We start from the raw sequence: 17,566 nt of genomic DNA on the forward strand, positions 1-17,566 counted from the left end.
AGTCAGTCTGGGGCATGTTCCCCCTCCGGCCCCTCCCCACATCCTTGTCCCAGCTCTGAAAGGTGGGGCCAGGGACAGTCAGTCTGGGGCATGTGTCCCTTCTGCCCCCCCATCCTTGTCCCAGCTCTGATAAAAGGGGTGAGCCAGGCACAGTCAGTCTGGGGCATGTGTCCCTTCTGCCCCCCCATCCTTGTCCAAGCTCTGATAAAAGGGGTAAGCCAGGGACAGTCAGTTTGGGGCATTTGCCCCCCCCCCCCATACTAGTCCTAACTCTGATAAAAGGGGAGCCAGGGACAGTCAGTCTGGGGCATGTGTCCCTTCTGCCCCCCCCCCATCCTTGTCCCAGCTCTGATGGGCGGGACAGTCAGTCTGGGGCACATGTCCCACTCCCCCCCCCCCCCAGTCCCAGCTCTAAAAAAGGGGGTGAGCCAGGGACAGTCATTCTGGGGCATGTGTCCCTTTTGACCCCTCAATCCCCCCCCCCCCCCATAATTGTACCCACTCTGATAAAAGGGGTGAGCCAGGGACAGTCAGGCTTGGGAGAAAATGACTAGATGATGTTGGGCGCGCAGGAAGGTCCGGAGTTCCCCTTTATGTGAACTCCACTCCCGGCCTCCATTGTTCCACCTGCAGAAGAAAGGAGCCCAATAAAGGTGTTTTTGTTCCCGGCTGAATGACACCCTGTGATTCCCCAGCAGGGATCAAGGCTTGGAAAGATCCTATCAAAGAGCTGAGCTGGTTTTATGTCTCCAACCTGAGAGGGAGGGAGGAGAGAGAGAGAGAGCGGCCCGGGGAGGGGTGAGGAGAGGAGGGAGCCGGATCAGCAGTCACATCAGGGAAGGGAACCGAGGGGACAGAGGAGGAAGCAGCTGCTGCTGGGGGGACAGGAAAAGAGAAAAGTTTGGACCAGAATCTGGGAAGGGAGAAGAGTGGAGAGGAGAGGAGGAGAAGAGTGGAGAGCGGAGGAGTGGAGAGGAGGAGAGTGGAGGAGTGGAGAGGAGAAGAGTGGAGAGCGGAGGAGTGGAGAGGAGAAGAGTGGAGAGTGGAGGAGTGGAGAGGAGAAGAGTGGAGAGCGGAGGAGTGGAGAGGAGAGCGGAGGAGAGGAGAGCGCAGGGTCCGGAAAACAGGAAGAGCCGGCCGGGTGACATAATCCGATGAGGGAATCCTGGGATCAGACGGGAGCGGAGTTCTGCCATCACTGCCGCGGGGGGACCGTCTGAGACACCGGTGAGTGACACCGACCTTGGAGGTCTAGATTGTAAGCTCTGGGGGCGAGTGTCTATATGCATGTGGTTTTCTGAGTTAGATTGTAAGCTCTGGGAACAAGTGTCTATTAGACTGTAAGCTCTGGGGGACAAGTGTCTATATGTGTCGGGGTTTTCTGTATTAGACTGTAAGCTCTGGGGGACAAGTGTCTATATGTGTGGGGTTTTCTGTATTAGACTGTAAGCTCTGGGGACGAGTGTCTATTAGACTGTAAGCTCTGGGGGACAAGTGTCTATATGTGTCGGGGTTTTCTGTATTAGACTGTAAGCTCTGGGAACAAGTGTCTATTAGACTGTAAGCTCTGGGGGACAAGTGTCTATATGTGTCGGGGTTTTCTGTATTAGACTGTAAGCTCTGGGGGCGAGTGTCTATATGTGTGGGGGTTTTCTGTATTTGATTGTAAGCTCTGGGGGCGAGTGTCTATTAGACTGTAAGCTCTGGGGGCGAGTGTCTATTAGACTGTAAGCTCTGGGGGCGAGTGTCTATTAGACTGGAAGCTCTGGGGGCGAGTGTCTATTAGACTGTAAGCTCTGGGGACGAGTGTCTATTCAATTGTAAGCTCTGGGGGTGAGTGTCTATCCGACTGTAAGCTCTGGGGACGAGTGTCTATTCGATTGTAAGCTCTGGGGGCGAGTGTCTATTAGATTGTAAGCTCTGGGGGGCGAGTGTCTATTAGATTGTAAGCTCTGGGGGGCGAGTGTCTATTAGATTGTAAGCTCTGGGGGGCGAGTGTCTATATGTGTGGGGGTTTTCTGTATTAGATTGTAAGCTCTGGGGGCGAGTGTCTATATGTATGGGGTTCTCTGCATTAAATTGTAAGCTCTAGGGGCTCATATCTATCCGACTGTAAGCTCTGCGGGCGAGTGTCTATTAGACTGTAAGCTCTGGGGGCGAGTGTCTATTAGACTGTAAGCTCTGCGGGCGAGTGTCTATTAGACTGTAAGCTCTGCGGGCGAGTGTCTATTAGACTGTAAGCTCTGGGGGCGAGTGTCTATTAGACTGTAAGCTCTGGGGGCAAGTGACTATTAGATTGTAAGCTCTGGGGTGCGAGTGTCTATATGTGTGGGGTTTTCTGTATTTGATTGTAAGCTCTGGGGGCGAGTGTCTATATGTGTCGGGGTTTTCTGTATTAGACTGTAAGCTCTGGGGGCGAGTGTCTATTAGACTGTAAGCTCTGGGGGCGAGTGTCTATTAGACTGTAAGCTCTGCGGGCGAGTGTCTATTAGACTGTAAGCTCTGCGGGCGAGTGTCTATTAGACTGTAAGCTCTGGGGGCGAGTGTCTATTAGACTGTAAGCTCTGGGGGCAAGTGACTATTAGATTGTAAGCTCTGGGGGGCGAGTGTCTATATGTGTGGGGTTTTCTGTATTTGATTGTAAGCTCTGGGGGCGAGTGTATATTAGATTGTAAGTTCTGGGGGCGAGTGTCTATTAGACTGTAAGCTCTGGGGGCGAGTGTCTATTCGATTGTAAGCTCTGGGGACGAGTGTCTATTAGATTGTAAGCTCTGGGGACAAGTGTCTATATGTGTGTCGGGGTTTTCTGTATTAGACTGTAAGCTCTGGGGGCGAGTGTCTATAGGTGTGTCGGGGTTTTCTGTATTAGACTGTAAGCTCTGGGGGCGAGTGTCTATAGGTGTGTCCTCCTGGTAAATCTGTGGTTTTCTGTATTCGATTGTAAGCTCTGTGGGCTAAAAGCTTGGGGAACCTAAAGCAACACATGACCTTGTAATTGTAATTCAATGTTCAGGGAGAGCGCAGTGCATTCAGAACTACAACTCCCAGCATGACCTCCGTGGCCTGGACCCCAAAGTTTTAAAGTTCTCGATTGCAAGCTCTGGGTGCTAGACCCTATGTATGCTTTCTGAAATCAGTTGTAAGCTCCTCTGTGGGCTAAAACTTGGGCATCCCTCTCACCCCCTGGGGACCAGCGGCGGCTTGTTCAAAAGCAGCTCCTGGCATCATATTATCTGCCGTGGAACTACAACTCTCAGCATTCCCTCCATGGTCTTGGACCCCAACTTTTAAAGGTCTCGATTGCAAGCTCTAAGGCCTAGTGTCTATAGGTGCAGCCTTTAAAAATCTGCAGTTCTCTGTATTCAATTGCAAGTTCTGTGGGCCAAATCTTGGGCATTCTGCCCTGGAACTACAACTCCCAGCATTCCCTGAATGTTCTGGATCCCAGGTTTTTAAAGGCCTTGATTGCAAGCTCTGGGGGCCTAGTGTCTATAGGTGTGTCCTTCAATAATCTGAGTATTTTTTTTGTATTTGATTGCAAGCTCTGTGGGCTAAAGCTTGGGAATCCTGCCATGAAGCTACTACTCCCAGCATTCTCTACATGTTCTGGACCCCAAGATTTAAAGGTCTAGATTGCAAGCTCTGGGGGCTAAAGCTTGGGCATCCTGCCATAGAACTACAACTCTCAGCATTCCCTGCATGGCCTGGACTCTAAGATATAAAGGTCTTGATTGCAAGCTCTGGGGGCGAGCATCTCTACTGTATAGGTGCTTCCTCCAGTAATCTGTGGGTTTTCTGTATTTGATTGAAAGCTCTGTGGGTTAAAGCTTGGGTATCCTTGCCGTGGAACTACAACTCCCAGCATTCATTCCATTGCCTGGATCCCAAGTTTTAAAGGTCTAGATTGCAAGCTCTGGGGCCTAGTGTCTATAGGTGTGTACTTTAAATATTCTGTGGTTTTCCGTATTAGATTGTAAGCTCTGTGGGCTAAAGCTTGGGCATCCTGCCATAGAACAACAACTCCCAGCATTCCCTGCATTGCCTGGATCCCAAGTTTTAAAGGTCTTGATTGCAAGCTCTGAGGGCTAAAGCTTGGGCATCCTGCCATAGAACAACAACTCCCAGCATTCCCTGCATTGCCTGGACCACAAGATTTAAAGGTCTAGATTGCAAGCTCTTGGGCCTAGTGTCTATGGGTGCTTCCTCCAGTATTCTGTGGTTTTCTGTATTCGATTGCAAGCTCTGTGGGCTAAAGCTTGGGCATCCTGCCATGAAACTACAACTCCCAGCATTCCCTGCATGGCCTGGATCCCAAGTTTTAAAGGTCTTGATTGCAAGCTCTGGGGGCTAAAGCTTGGGCATCCTGCCATAGAACTACAACCCACAGCATTCCCTCTATTGCCTGGATCCCAAGTTTTAATGTTCTTGATTGCAAGCTCTGGGACCTAGTGTCTATAGGTGTATCCTTTAAATAATCTGTGGTTTTCTGTATTAGATTGCAAGCTCTGAGGGCTAAAGCTTGGGCATCCTAGCATGGAACTACAACCCTCAGCATTTCCTGAATGTTCTGGATCCCAAGTTTTGAAGGTCTTGATTGCAAGCTCTTGGGCCTAGTGTCTATGAGTGCTTCCTCCAGTATTCTGTGCTTTTCTGTATTCGATTGCAAGCTCTGTGGGCTAAAGCTTGGGCATCCTGCCATAGAACTACAACTCCCAGCATTCTCTCCATTGCCTGGATCCCAAGTTTTAAAGGTCTTGATTGCAAGCTCTGAGGGCTAAAGCTTGGGCATCATGCCATAGAACTACAACTCCCAGCATTCCCTTAATTGCCTGGATCCCAAGTTTTAATGGTCTTGATTGCAAGCTCTTGGGCCTAGCGTCTATGGGTGCTTCCTCTAGTATTCTGTGGTTTTCTGTATTCGATTGCAAGCTCTGTGGGCTAAAGCTTGGGCATCCTGCCATAGAACTACAACTCCCAGCATTCCCTGCATGGCCTGGATCCCAAGTTCTGAAGGTCTAGATTGCAAGTTCTGGGGCCTAGTGTCTATGGGTGCTTCCTCCAGTGGTTTTCTGTATTTGATTGTAAGCTCCGTGGGCTTAGAGATTGGGAATCCTACAACCCCCAGCATTCCCTGGATCCCAAGTTTTTTAAAGGTTGATTGCAAGCTCCGTGGACTAGTGTCTGTATGGACACCCCCCCCCCCCCCAATAATCTGTGGCTTTCTATATTCAAGCTCTGTGGGCTGCTTATGGTGGCAGAATTAATTTCCCCCCCTATTTTTTTTTTTTTTTTTTTACCTGGTGTTCTATTGGGTTGAGGTCAGGACTCTGTGCAGGCCAGTCAAGTTCCTCCACCCCAAACTCGCTCATCCAGGTCTGTACGGACCTTGCTTTGTGCACTGGGGTGCAGTCATGTTGGAACAGGAAGGGGCCGTCCCCCAAACTCCTCCCATGAAATTGTCCAAAATGTCTTGGTATGCTGCCCCTTAACAGTTCCCTTCACTGGAACTAAGGGGCCAAGCCCAAACCCTGAGGAACAACCCCACACCATAACCCCCCCTCCCCCACACAATACTCCCCCCTCCATCAAATGATTTATACCAGTGCACAAAGCAAGATCCATAAAGACATGGATGAGGAACTTGACTGGCCTGCACAGAGTCCTGACCTCAACCCAAAAGAACACCTTTGGGATGAATTAGAGCAGAGACTGCGAGCCGGACCTTCTCATCCAACATCAGTGCCTGACCTCACAAATGCTCTTCTGGAAGGATGGTCCAACATTCCCATAGACACCCTCCTAAACCTTGTGGACGGCCTTCCCAGAAGAGGTGAAGCTGTTATAGGGCGGGGCCAACTCAATATTGAACCCTACGGACTAAGACTGGGAGGTCCTTAAACTTCATGTGTGTGTAAAGTCAGGTGTCCCAATACTTTTGACAATCTAGTGTATTTTGGTGGTGGGCCCAGATGGGCCGCACTCCCCCGCGTCAGTCTCCGGACCCTGCGCTGGAATTTTTCTAATTAACTGGTAATTACGTTTTGATCTGGAGGCCGCTAAGCCCAATATCTCCGCGTTTATTACCTCGGGAATCCGGCTTATCTGACGGGTTCTGGCACAGAGTGCGGCTCAGTACTGGAGAGCCAAATGATAGAGGAACCCCCCCTCCCCCCTTCCCCCGCCATAGTCTGCATTCATACTGGTGTAACGCATTAACGTGCGCAAAATGTACTTGTGTTGCGCCATTCATTGTGGTATCTGGGGCACTTGCATCCTGATGTAAGGGGAGTTCTGATGGGAACTCTGATGTAAGGGGGGACTTTAATGGGGACCCTGATGTAATGCTGGACTCTGATGGGAATTCTAATGTAAGGGAGGGGGAGCTCTGACTATGATAGGCAACCTGATGTAAGGGAGGACTCTGATGTAAGGAGGGACTCTGATGTAAGGAGGGACTCTGATAGGAAGCCTGATGTAAGGGGAGTTCTGATTGGAACTCTAATGTAAGGGGGACTTTAATTGGGACCTTAATGTAATGGTGGACTCTGATGAGAATTCTGATGTAAGGGGGAGCTCTGAATGGGACTCTGATGTAAACGGGGCCTCTTATAGGCAACCTGAAGTAAGGGGGGACCCTGATGTAAGGAGGATTCTGATGGGGACCCTGGTGTAAGGAGGGACTCTGATGGGAACCCTGATGTAAGGAGGGACTCTGATGGGAACCCTGATGTAAGGGGAGACTGATGTAAGGAGAGCCTCTGATGGAAACTCTGATGTAAGGGGGGACCCTGATGTAAATAGGGACTCTGATGTAAGGAGGCGACTCTGATGAGGACCCTGATGTTAAGAGGGACTCTGATGGAGACTCTGATGAGGACCCTGATGTAAGGATGGACTCTGATGGGAACCCTGATGTAAAGAGGGACTCTGATGGAAACCCTGATGTAAGGGGAGATTCTGATGGGGACCTTGATGTAAGGAGGACTCTGATGTAAGGAGGCACTCTGATGAGGACCCTGATGTAAGGGGGGACTGTGATGTGAGGAGGGACTCTGATAGGCAACCTGATGTAAGGAGGGACTCTGATGGGGACCCTGATGTAAGGAGGACTCTGATGGGGACTCTGATGTAAGGTGGGACTCTAATGGAAACCCTGATGTAAAGAGAGACCCTGGTATAAAGGGGGACTCTGATGTAAGGGGGGACTCTTATGGGGACCCTAATGTAAGAGAGGACTCTGATGTAGGGGGTGACTGTGAATGGAACTCTGATGTAAGGAGGGACTCTGATGTAAGGGGGGACTCTTATGGGGACCCTAATGTAAGAGAGGACTCTGATGTAGGGGGTGACTGTGAATGGAACTCTGATGTAAGGAGAACTCTGATGTGGACCCTGATGTAAGGCAGACTCTGGTGGGGACTCTGATGTGGACCCTGATGTAAGGCAGACTCTGGTGGGGACTCTGATGTAAGGAGGGACTCTGATGAGGACCCTGATGTAAGAGAGGACTCTGATGTAAGGAGGACTCTTGTGGGCATTTTTTTTACCCCCCTTCACACCTAAGAGGATTGCAGAGCCCATAGACTGCCATTGTTTCTCTGCCGGTGTGAGATGACAGCGGGGCTGAGTGTTCCGGAGGAAAGACTTGTCATCCTTTTTATGGCCTTTTTTTTCCTAATAAGATATTTCTGAGGTCATCACAACAATCTCTACAATTCTACATCCGCACTTCCTGCTCCCGACTACAACTATGGGAGGAGATCCACCAGAGATGACCGCATGTTCCCTCATCACCAGTGAGCGGATCGCCCTGTAACGCGCCGTGAGCTCCTATTCTGAGTAACATTTTATCCTTAGCAGCTGGAGAAGGACGGATCCACAACTCTGCGTTCCTGGTGCGTTGTTGTGCGTCGCAATGCGCTTCGTACGGAATGTGAAGAACCATCGTAAGATGCTTTGGCTCTCGGTCATAGGGCCGCGTGTTTCCGTGTGTTCCAGGAGAGCGCCTGATCCGGTGAGCGTTCCCCACACGCACAAGGCGTGATCCGAGCCTCAGGGAAGCATTGCGTTCAGATTTTATCTCATCTCTTTCCTCTTACAGATATTAATGTGTATCTGAAGGCAAAAACCTTTACAGTACAGAACGGTTCCTTTTCCTGACGGGGAGTTTCCCGCACTTCCTGTTCTGGAGGCACACCGCAGGAAGTCAGAGGAAATCTCTCCAAATTCCGGGAAGTGAGCCAGAAGGACGGCAGTCAAAGCGTTGGGAACGTTTCATTCCTTTTTTCGTTCTGGGAACCTGGAAGTTGACCCGGCAATGAGAGATATTGAATTCAGTTCCCGGGACCATTGTGGTGCCACCATACCTTGGAAACTTGTCCGAATTGACCCGGCAATGTCGGAATTTAAATTTGATTCCCGGAACCATTGTGGTGTCATCATACCTGAGAACTTGCCGGAAAAGATCGGCCATTGTGTTGTCATCATACCTGGGGACTTTCCAGAATTGGCCCCGCACTGCCAGAATTTGGATTCAATTCCGGCAACCATTGTGGTAACATCATACCCGGGATCTTGCCAGAATTGACCCACAATGCCGGAATTTGGATCCAAATCCCAAGACCATTGTGGTATCATCATACCCGGGAATTTGCCACAATTGACCCATCAATGCCGGATCTGGATTCAATTCCTGGAACAATTGTGGTGCCACCATACTTGGGTACTTGCCAGAATTGACTTGGCAGTGCCAACATTTGGATTCAATTCTGGGAACCATTGTAGTATCATCAGACCAGCCATTGTGTTGTCATCATATTTTGGGACTTGCCAGAATTGACCCGGCAATGCCAGAATTTTGATTCAATTTCCAGAACCATTGTGGTGCCACCATACCTGGTAACTTGTCCGAATTGACCCGGCAATGCCAGAATTAGGATTCTGTTCCTGGGACCATTGTGGTATCATCATACCTGGGAACTTGCCACAATTGACCCGTTAATGCCAGAATTTGGATTCTGTTCCTGGGACCATTGTGGTATCATCATACCTGGGAACTTGCCACAATTGACCCAGCAATGCCAGAATTTGGATCCAATTCCTGGAACCATTGTGGTGCCACAATACCTGATAACTTGTGCGAATTGACCCGGCAATGCCAGAATTTGGATTCTGTTCCCGGGACCATTGTGGTATCATCATACCTGTGAACTTCTCGGAATTGCAGAGCAATGCCAGAATTCAGATTCAATTGCAGGAACCATTGTGGTGTCATACCTGGAAACTTGCCGAAATAGACCCGGCAATTCCAGAATTTTATTCAATTTCAGGAACCTATGTGGTATCATCATTCCCGGGAACTTGCCAGAATTGACTTGGCAATGCCAAAATCTGGATTCAATTCTGGGAACCATTGTGGTATCATCATACTTGGGAACTTGCCAGAATTGACCCACAATGCCAGAATTTGGATTCCGTTCCTGGGACCATTGTGGTATCATCATACCTGGAAACTTGACGAAATTGACCCGTCAATTCCAGAATTTGTATTCAATTTCAGGAACCTATGTGGTATCATCATTCCCGGGAACTTGCCAGAAATGACCCACAATGCCGGAATTTGGATTAAATTCCAGAAGCCACTGTGGTATCATCATACTTGGAAACTTGCCAGAATTGATCAGGCAATGCCGGAATTTGGATTAAATTCTGGGAACCATTGTGGTATCATCATACCCAGAAACTTGCCGGAATTGACTTGGCAATGCCAAAATCTGGATTCAATTCTGGGAACCATTGTGGTTTCATCATACCCATGAACTTGCCAGAATTGACCTACAATGCCGGAATTTGGATTAAATTCCCGGAACCATTGTGGTATCATCATACTTGGGAACTTGCCAGAATTGACCCCGGCAATGCCAGAATTTGGATTAAGTTCCCAGAACCATTGTGGTGCCACCATACCTGGTAACTTGTCCGAATTGACCCCGGCAATGCCAGAATTTGGATTAAGTTCCCGGGACCATTGTGGTGTCATCATTCCTGGAAATTTGCCAAAATTTACCTGGCAATGCCAACATTTGGATTCAATTCTAGAAACCATTGTGGTGTCATCATACTTTTGAACTTGCCAGAATTTGGATTCAATCCCCAGAACCATTGTGGTGTCATCATGTCTAGGAACTTGCCAGAATTGACCCGGCAATGCCATAATAAAAAAAAAAAAATTCCACTTAATTTTAATGCAAAAAAGCACTAATATATAGATATATATTGTGTGGTAGATTCAGATAGCCCGCCGTAAGTTTGTGCGGGCGTAGCGTATCTCAGATACGCTACGCCCCCGTAACTTAGTGAGGCTGGGGCTGTATTCACAAAGAACCTGCGCCCTAAGTCACAGCGGCGTAGCGTAAATCTGCCGGCGTTAGTGCGCCAAATTCAAATTCTGAAGAGGTGGGCGTGTTTTATGTAAATAAAACATGACCCCACGTAAATGACGTCTCTAACGAACGGCGCATGCGCCGTCCGTGAACGTATCCCAGTGCACATGCTCCTAATCACGTCGCAAATAGTCAATGCTTTCGACGTGAACGTAATTTACGCAAAGCCCTATTTGCGAACGACTTACGCAAACGACGCAAAATTCGACGCTGTCCCGACGTCCATACTTAACATAGGTTACTCCTGCTATATGAGGAGTAACCAAACGCCGGAAAAATCCTTACGTAAACGACCTAAAAAAATCCGCCGGGCGCATGTACGTTTCTGAATCGGCGTATCTAGCTAATTTGCATATACGCGTAGATTCAGAGATACGCCGGCGTAACTCTCTGTAAATCTAGACCTGTATGTATGTATGTATATATATATATATTTTTTTTTAAGCAAAGACCCTAGAGAATAAAATGGGGACCTTTTCAATTTTTGATGTCACACGCTATTTGCGCAGCAGTTTTTTACTCGCCATTTTTTGTTTGGGGGGTGGGGGTGAATACATGTTACCCCGAGACCCCGAGTAAATAGGTTCCTAACATGTCACGTTTTTAAAATTGCGCACACTCGTGGAATGGCGAAAAACTACGATATTTAAACATCTTCATAGGCGGTGCATGAAACATTTTTACAGGTTGCATGTTTAGAGTTATGTTGTAGAGTTGTAGAGAAGGTCTAGCGCTAGAACTATTGCTCTCGCTCTATTGTTCGTGCCGATACCTCACATGAGTGATACGAATATCGTTTACATATGCATTTGTTTATTTTTATTTTATTTATTTATTTATTTTATTACAAAATTCTATTTTTGCGCTGTCCCTTTTAATATTTTTTTTTTTCGGATCACTGTTATTGCTATCACAAGAAATGTAAAAATTCCTTGTGATAACAATAAAGCATGACAGGTTCTCTTTTTGGAGAGATGTGGGGTCTATAAGACCTCCACATCTCTCCTCTACTCTAAAATGCATGAGATAAAAAAAAAAAAAATTCCTTTCCAAAATAAATAAATAGTTTGCATCCGCCCTAAACTGGAAGTGATGTCATGACGTTGCTCTGGTCCTCCTAGATCATAGAGGTGAACAGAGACGATCTGGTCTCTCCTTGCCTCTATGGCCGAGGCAGTCGCTCTAGTCCTCCTAGATCATAGCGGTGAACAGAGGCGATCTGGTCTCTCCTCACCTCTATGGACGAGCCAGTCGCTCTAGTCCTCCTAGATCATAGAGGTGAACAGAAACTATCTGGTCTCTCCTCGCCTCTATGGCCGAGCCAGTCGCTCTAGTCCTCCTAGATCATAGAGGTGAACAGAGGCGATCTGGTCTCTCCTTGCCTCTATGGCTGAGCCAGTCGCTCTAGTCCTCCTAGATCATAGAGGTGAACAGAGGCGAACTGGTCTCTCCTCGCCTCTATGGCTGAGCCAGTCGCTCTAGTCATCCTAGATCATAGAGGTGAACAGAAACGATCAGGTCTCTCCTTACCTCTATGGCCGAGCCAGTCGCTCTAGTCCTCCTAGATCATAGAGGTGAACAGAGGCGATCTGGTCTCTCCTTGCCTCTATGGCCGAGGCAGTCGCTCTAGTCCTCCTAGATCATAGAGGTGAACAGAAACGATCAGGTCTCTCCTCGCCTCTATGTCCGAACCACGTGAACCACCACATGCTTTCCTGGGCTCGCCAGTGAGAAAGCCAGAGAAACAGCAGCGAGCGGCAGGAGGGGGGAGCGGACGAACCCCGCCGCTGCTTTCTAAAAGCGATCCAGCAACTAATCAGCCGCTTGGATCACTTTTATCAGAAAGAGAATTGGCTGAATAAACAATACCGGGGGGGGGGGGGGTGGGGGTAATGGCTGATAGCTGCAGCCATAGTCCCGGTAAACTGCTTCAAAACCGCAACGTGTCGGTCTTGAAGTGGTTAAAGTCTTTTTGAGTTCCTGTGAATGTGCAGAAACTGGAATAGGGTTCAAGCTGTGAATCCAGGACACGGCACCAGACACAACAGCAGGACTCAGAAGGCCAAGATGTGGGACTTTCCTGACGACTTCAGAACATCTATGTGAATCAATCCCCGTCTTTTAAAACACAAGATACACCCGAAGTGAATGTTTGGTGAATATCAGATCCTTACAGGACCATCCAAGGTCCAGTTTTCTCGTATTTCTTATGTTATGGGTAGTCCTCCCAGGTTTATGGCCCCCATGTCTCTTCCTGGCGCGGGCCTCGGGTGCCGTGCTTGGTAATAGGTGACAGGTCGAGCTTTATTTGCACTCCGCAGGTTGTCATTGTCTTTCAGCGGTTGGTATCTCGGGTCATGTGACTTGGACCTTTTATGACGGAACGCCACGCAGCTTGGTAAACAGAGATCCGGGGGCCCGAGGGATTGTTAGAAAGCGTCTCTCCCACAGCTCGGCGTTTGCTCAGAGTTCCTCGTTGTTTGCACGGCTGCAGTGACAGGCCCTTAATAATCGCAGCGGCATTGTTCCTGCTGGGCTACCTGCGTTTTTTCCCATGCTGAACGCTTAATCATATTTTTCCGGGTCACTAGCAGGTGGATTAGAGCTTAATGGATACATTCCATTGTCACACTGTTATTAGAAACGGGACTGTAAGGCTCAGCGTCACAGTGATCCCTCTCTGGCCAACCGCGTCAAAGTGATCCCTCTCTGGCCAACCGCGTCAAAGTGATCCCTCTCTGGCCAACCGCGTCAAAGTGATCCCTCTCTGGCCAACCGCGTCAGAGTGACCCCTCTCTGGCCAACTGCGTCAAAGTGATCTCTATTTGGCCAACTGCATCAAAGTGATCCCTCTCGTGCCAACCGCTACAAAGTGATTCAACTCTTACCAACTGTTTTAAAGTGATCCCTCCCTGGCCAACTGTGTCAAAGTGATCCCTCTCTAGCTAGTGTGTCAAAGTGATCCCTCTGTGGCCAACTGTGTCAAAGTGATCTCTCTCTAGCTAACGGTGTCAAAGTGATCCCTCTCTGGCCAACTTCGTCAAAGTGATCCCTCTCTGGCCAACTTTCTAAAAGTGATTCATCTCTGGCCTTGTGTATCAAAGTGATCCCTCTCTGGCCAACCACGTCAAAGTGATCTCTCTCTGGCCAACCACGTCAAAGTGATCCCTCTCTGGCCAACCGCGTCAAAGTCATCCCACTGTGGTCAACCGCGTCAAAGTCATCCCTCTCTAGCTAACAGTGTCAAAGTCATCCATCTGTGTCCTTGTGTATCAAAGTGATCCCTCTCTGGTCTTGTGCATCAAAGTGCTCTTTCTCTGGCCAACTTCGTCAAAGTGATCCCTCCCTGGCTTACTGCATCAGAGTGATCCCTCTCTAGCCAACTTTGTCAAAGTGATTCCTCTCTGGCCAACTGTGTGCCAACTGTGTTAAAGTGATTTTTTTTGGTAAATTTTTTTTTATTCAGTTAGCCAGAGAGGGATCACTTTGACACTGTTCGCAAGGGAGAGGGATCACTTTGACACTGTTCGCAAGGGAGAGGGATCACTTTGACACTGTTCGCCAGAGAGGGATCACTTTGATGCAGTTGGCCAGAGAGGGATCACTTTGACACTGTTCGCAAGGGAGAGGGATCACTTTGACACTGTTCGCCAGAGAGGGATCACTTTGATGCAGTTGGCCAGAGAGGGATCACTTTGACACTGTTCGCCAGAGAGGGATCACTTTGACACTGTTCGCCAGAGAGGGATCACTTTGACACTGTTCGCCAGAGAGGGATCACTTTGATGCAGTTGGCCAGAGAGGGATCACTTTGACGAAGTTGGCCAGCGAGGGATCACTTTGATACACAAGGACACAGATGGATCACTTTGACACTGTTGGCTTGAAAGGGATCACTTTGACGCAGTTGGCCAGAGTGGGATGACTTTGACGCGTCTGGCCAGAGAGGAATCACTGATGCAGTTGGCCAGAGAGAGATCACCTTGACACAGTTGGCCAGAGAGAGATCACTTTGCTGCAGTTGGTCAGAGAGAGATCACTTTGATACACAAGGACACAGATGGATCACTTTGACACTGTTAGCTAGAGAGGAATCACTTTGACGCAGTTGGCCAGAGTGGGATGACTTTGACGCGGTTGGCCAGAGAGGAATCACTGATGCAGTTGGCCAGAGAGAGATCACTTTGACGCAGTTGGCCAGGGTGGGATTACTTTGACGCGGCTGGCCAGAGAGGAATCACTGATGCAGTTGGCCAGAGAGGGATCACCTTGACACAGTTGGCCAGAGAGAGATCACTTTGACACAGTCGGGCAGAGAGGGATCACTTTGACGCAGTCGGGCAGAGAGGGATCACTTTGACGCAGTCAGGCAGAGAGGGATCACTTTGACGCAGTCGGGCAGAGAGGGATCACTTTGACGCAGTCGGGCAGAGAGAGATCACTTTGACGCAGTTGGCCAGAGAGGGATCACTTTGACGCAGTCGGGCAGAGAGGGATCACTTTGACGCAGTTGGCCAGAGAGGGATCACTTTGACGCAGTCGGGCAGAGAGGGATCACTTTGACGCAGTCGGGCAGAGAGGGATCACTTTGACGCAGTTGGCCAGAGAGGGATCACTTTGACGCAGTCGGGCAGAGAGGGATCACTTTGACGCAGTTGGCCAGAGAGGGATCACTTTGACGCAGTCGGGCAGAGAGGGATCACTTTGACGTAGTTGGCCAGAGAGGGATCACTTTGACGTAGTTGGCCAGAGAGGGATCACTTTGACGTAGTTGGCCAGAGAGGGATCACTTTGACGCAGTCGGGCAGAGAGGGATCACTTTGACGCAGTCGGGCAGAGAGGGATCACTTTGACGCAGTCGGGCAGAGAGGGATCACTTTGACGCAGTCGGGCAGAGAGGGATCACTTTGCTGCAGTTGGCCAGAGAGGGATCACTTTGACGCAGTCGGGCAGAGAGGAATCACCTTGACGCAGTTGGGCAGAGAGAGATAACTTTGACGCAGTTGGCCAACTTGAACATGTTTTGCAATATATGCAAACTAAGAATCCCCATTTTAATATACAAGATTGTGCTCTATGTAATGGTTAATAAATGGCCACACCTCTCTGTTTTCTATATACGGAGACCATTTAGGACCTGAACCTCCATATCTCCATTTCTTCTTTAGTACATTTTAGTAATTCGTAGAGGGCAGGGATGCCTGAAGTTGCTGTAATCCCTGTTGGGACAATAAGTTCTGCTCGCTGTGCTGTACCCCCCCTTGTATTTTGGTCGGTGTTTTTGGGAACACGCCCAGTTTGCATGCAATAGATGGCTTTGTGCCTGCTGGTGCTGTCCACCCTCATAGACTATGTCTGTTGTCATGTAGATTTGTTGTCTCCTTTTTATGTATATAGGTGTTCTCCTGTGTATATAGCTTTGTGCTTGGTTGAAGGTCATATTTAAAGGACATGGAGGTTTATGTAACCTACAAGTTTTTGGAGTGAGGGTGACCCTGTATTGACCTCATATATGACGTTTTTCTCGGAGGATTGCACTGTGAGGGCCAGGATCCCTCCGCCATCCTTCTCCCCAGATCCGGTCCTTCAGGTCTTCATACGCTCTCGGTTGGCACTCGGTTTGGACAAACAATTACCAATGTCTCTGCAAACACCTCATAAATGTGAGCTGTGTGTGCATTCCAGGCGGTGCAGAGGGAAGACGTTGGGAAGGGCCGACGGGCCTCAGCCAAAACCAAGTCACATGTCCCAGGAGGCTGTAGAACCATTCACAGAGCACCGCGCACATGCAGCTGGGAGCCGGCTGTGGTTCCTCAGCCAAAACCAAGTCACGTCCCAGGAGGCTGCAGAACCATTCACAGAACATCGCGCACATGCAACTGGGAGCCGGCTGTGGTTCCTCAGCCAAAACGGTTTGGGAGCCTGGCTGTGGTTCCTCAACCAAAACGGTCTGGTATGTGGCTGTGGTTCCTCAGCCAAAACCAAGTCACATGTCCCAGGAGGCTGCAGAACCATTCACAGAGCATCGCTTATATGCAACTGGGAGCCGGCTGTGGTTCCTCAGCCAAAACCAAGTCACATGTCCCAAGAGGCTGCAGAACCATTCACAGAGCACCGCACACATGCAGCTGGGAGCCGGCTGTGGTTCCTCAGCCAAAACGGTCTTGTATCCAGCGGTGGTTCCTCAGCTAAAATGGTCTGGGAGCCGGTTGTGGTTCCTCAGCCAAAGCGGTCTGGAAGCCGACTGTGGTTCCTCAGCCAAAGCGGTCTGGAAGCCGGCTGTGGTTCCTCAGCCAAAGCGGTCTGGTATGTGGCTGTGGTTCTTCAGCCAAAGCGGTCTGGTATCTGGCTGTGGTTCCTCAGCCAAAACCAAGTCACATGTCCCAGGAGGCTGCTGAACCATTCACAGAGCATTGCGCATATGCAGCTGGGAGCCGGCTGTGGTTCCTCAGCCAAAGCGGTCTGGTATCTGGCTGTGGTTCCTCAGCCAAAACCAAGTCACATGTCCCAGGAGGCTGCTGAACCATTCACAGAGCATCGCGCATATGCAACTGGGAGCCGGCTGTGGTTCCTCAGCCAAATCGGTCTGGGAGCGGGCCATGGTTCCTCAGCCAAATTGGTCTGGTATCTGGCTGTGGTTCCTCAGCCAAATCGGTCTGGGAGCCGACTGGTTCCTCAGCCAAAGCGGTCTGTTATCTGGCTGTGGTTCCTCAGCCAAAACCAAGTCACATGTCCCAGAAGGCTGCAGAACCATTCACAGAGCATTGCGCATATACAGCTGGGGGTCCTCCCGAGAATGGGCCGTGCTGTGGCGCAATCGGTGGACACAGCAGATGACTGATCAGTGTACCCGATCCCATCTGGAAGCCGACACTGCACATGGCTAATCCCAGACAGTGAGACATTTCCTGGTTTGCAGTTGCACAGATCAGAAAATGTCTCACTGCCTGTGATTAGCGTGTGGAGTGTCGGCTTCCCGGCAAGATTTCGATAACGCCGAGCCCATCTCTGTGTACCGGCCCATACCATGTGATCGCTGTGACCAATCACAGCTGATCACATGACGGTTGTAAACAATGAATGACTTCCTTTCACGCCAATCGTATACAATTGTGTTGCTATCT

The 17,566-nt window shown here is 49.4% G+C and overlaps 1 protein-coding gene across 1 annotated transcript in view; it reads left to right on the forward strand.

Annotated features, from left to right (window-relative positions):
• Positions 1-1,096: 1,096 nt before the first annotated feature.
• ARHGEF2 (Rho/Rac guanine nucleotide exchange factor 2) overlaps positions 1,097-17,566 on the forward strand; it is a 179,285-nt gene continuing 162,815 nt past the window's right edge. The window contains exon 1 of the mRNA XM_040332336.1: positions 1,097-1,227. The gene's annotated coding sequence lies outside the window, so the exon portion shown is untranslated. The remainder of the gene's footprint in view (positions 1,228-17,566) is intronic.

Source organism: Rana temporaria, chromosome 13, assembly GCF_905171775.1.
Source record: "Rana temporaria chromosome 13, aRanTem1.1, whole genome shotgun sequence".
Lineage (NCBI taxonomy): Eukaryota > Metazoa > Chordata > Amphibia > Anura > Ranidae > Rana > Rana temporaria.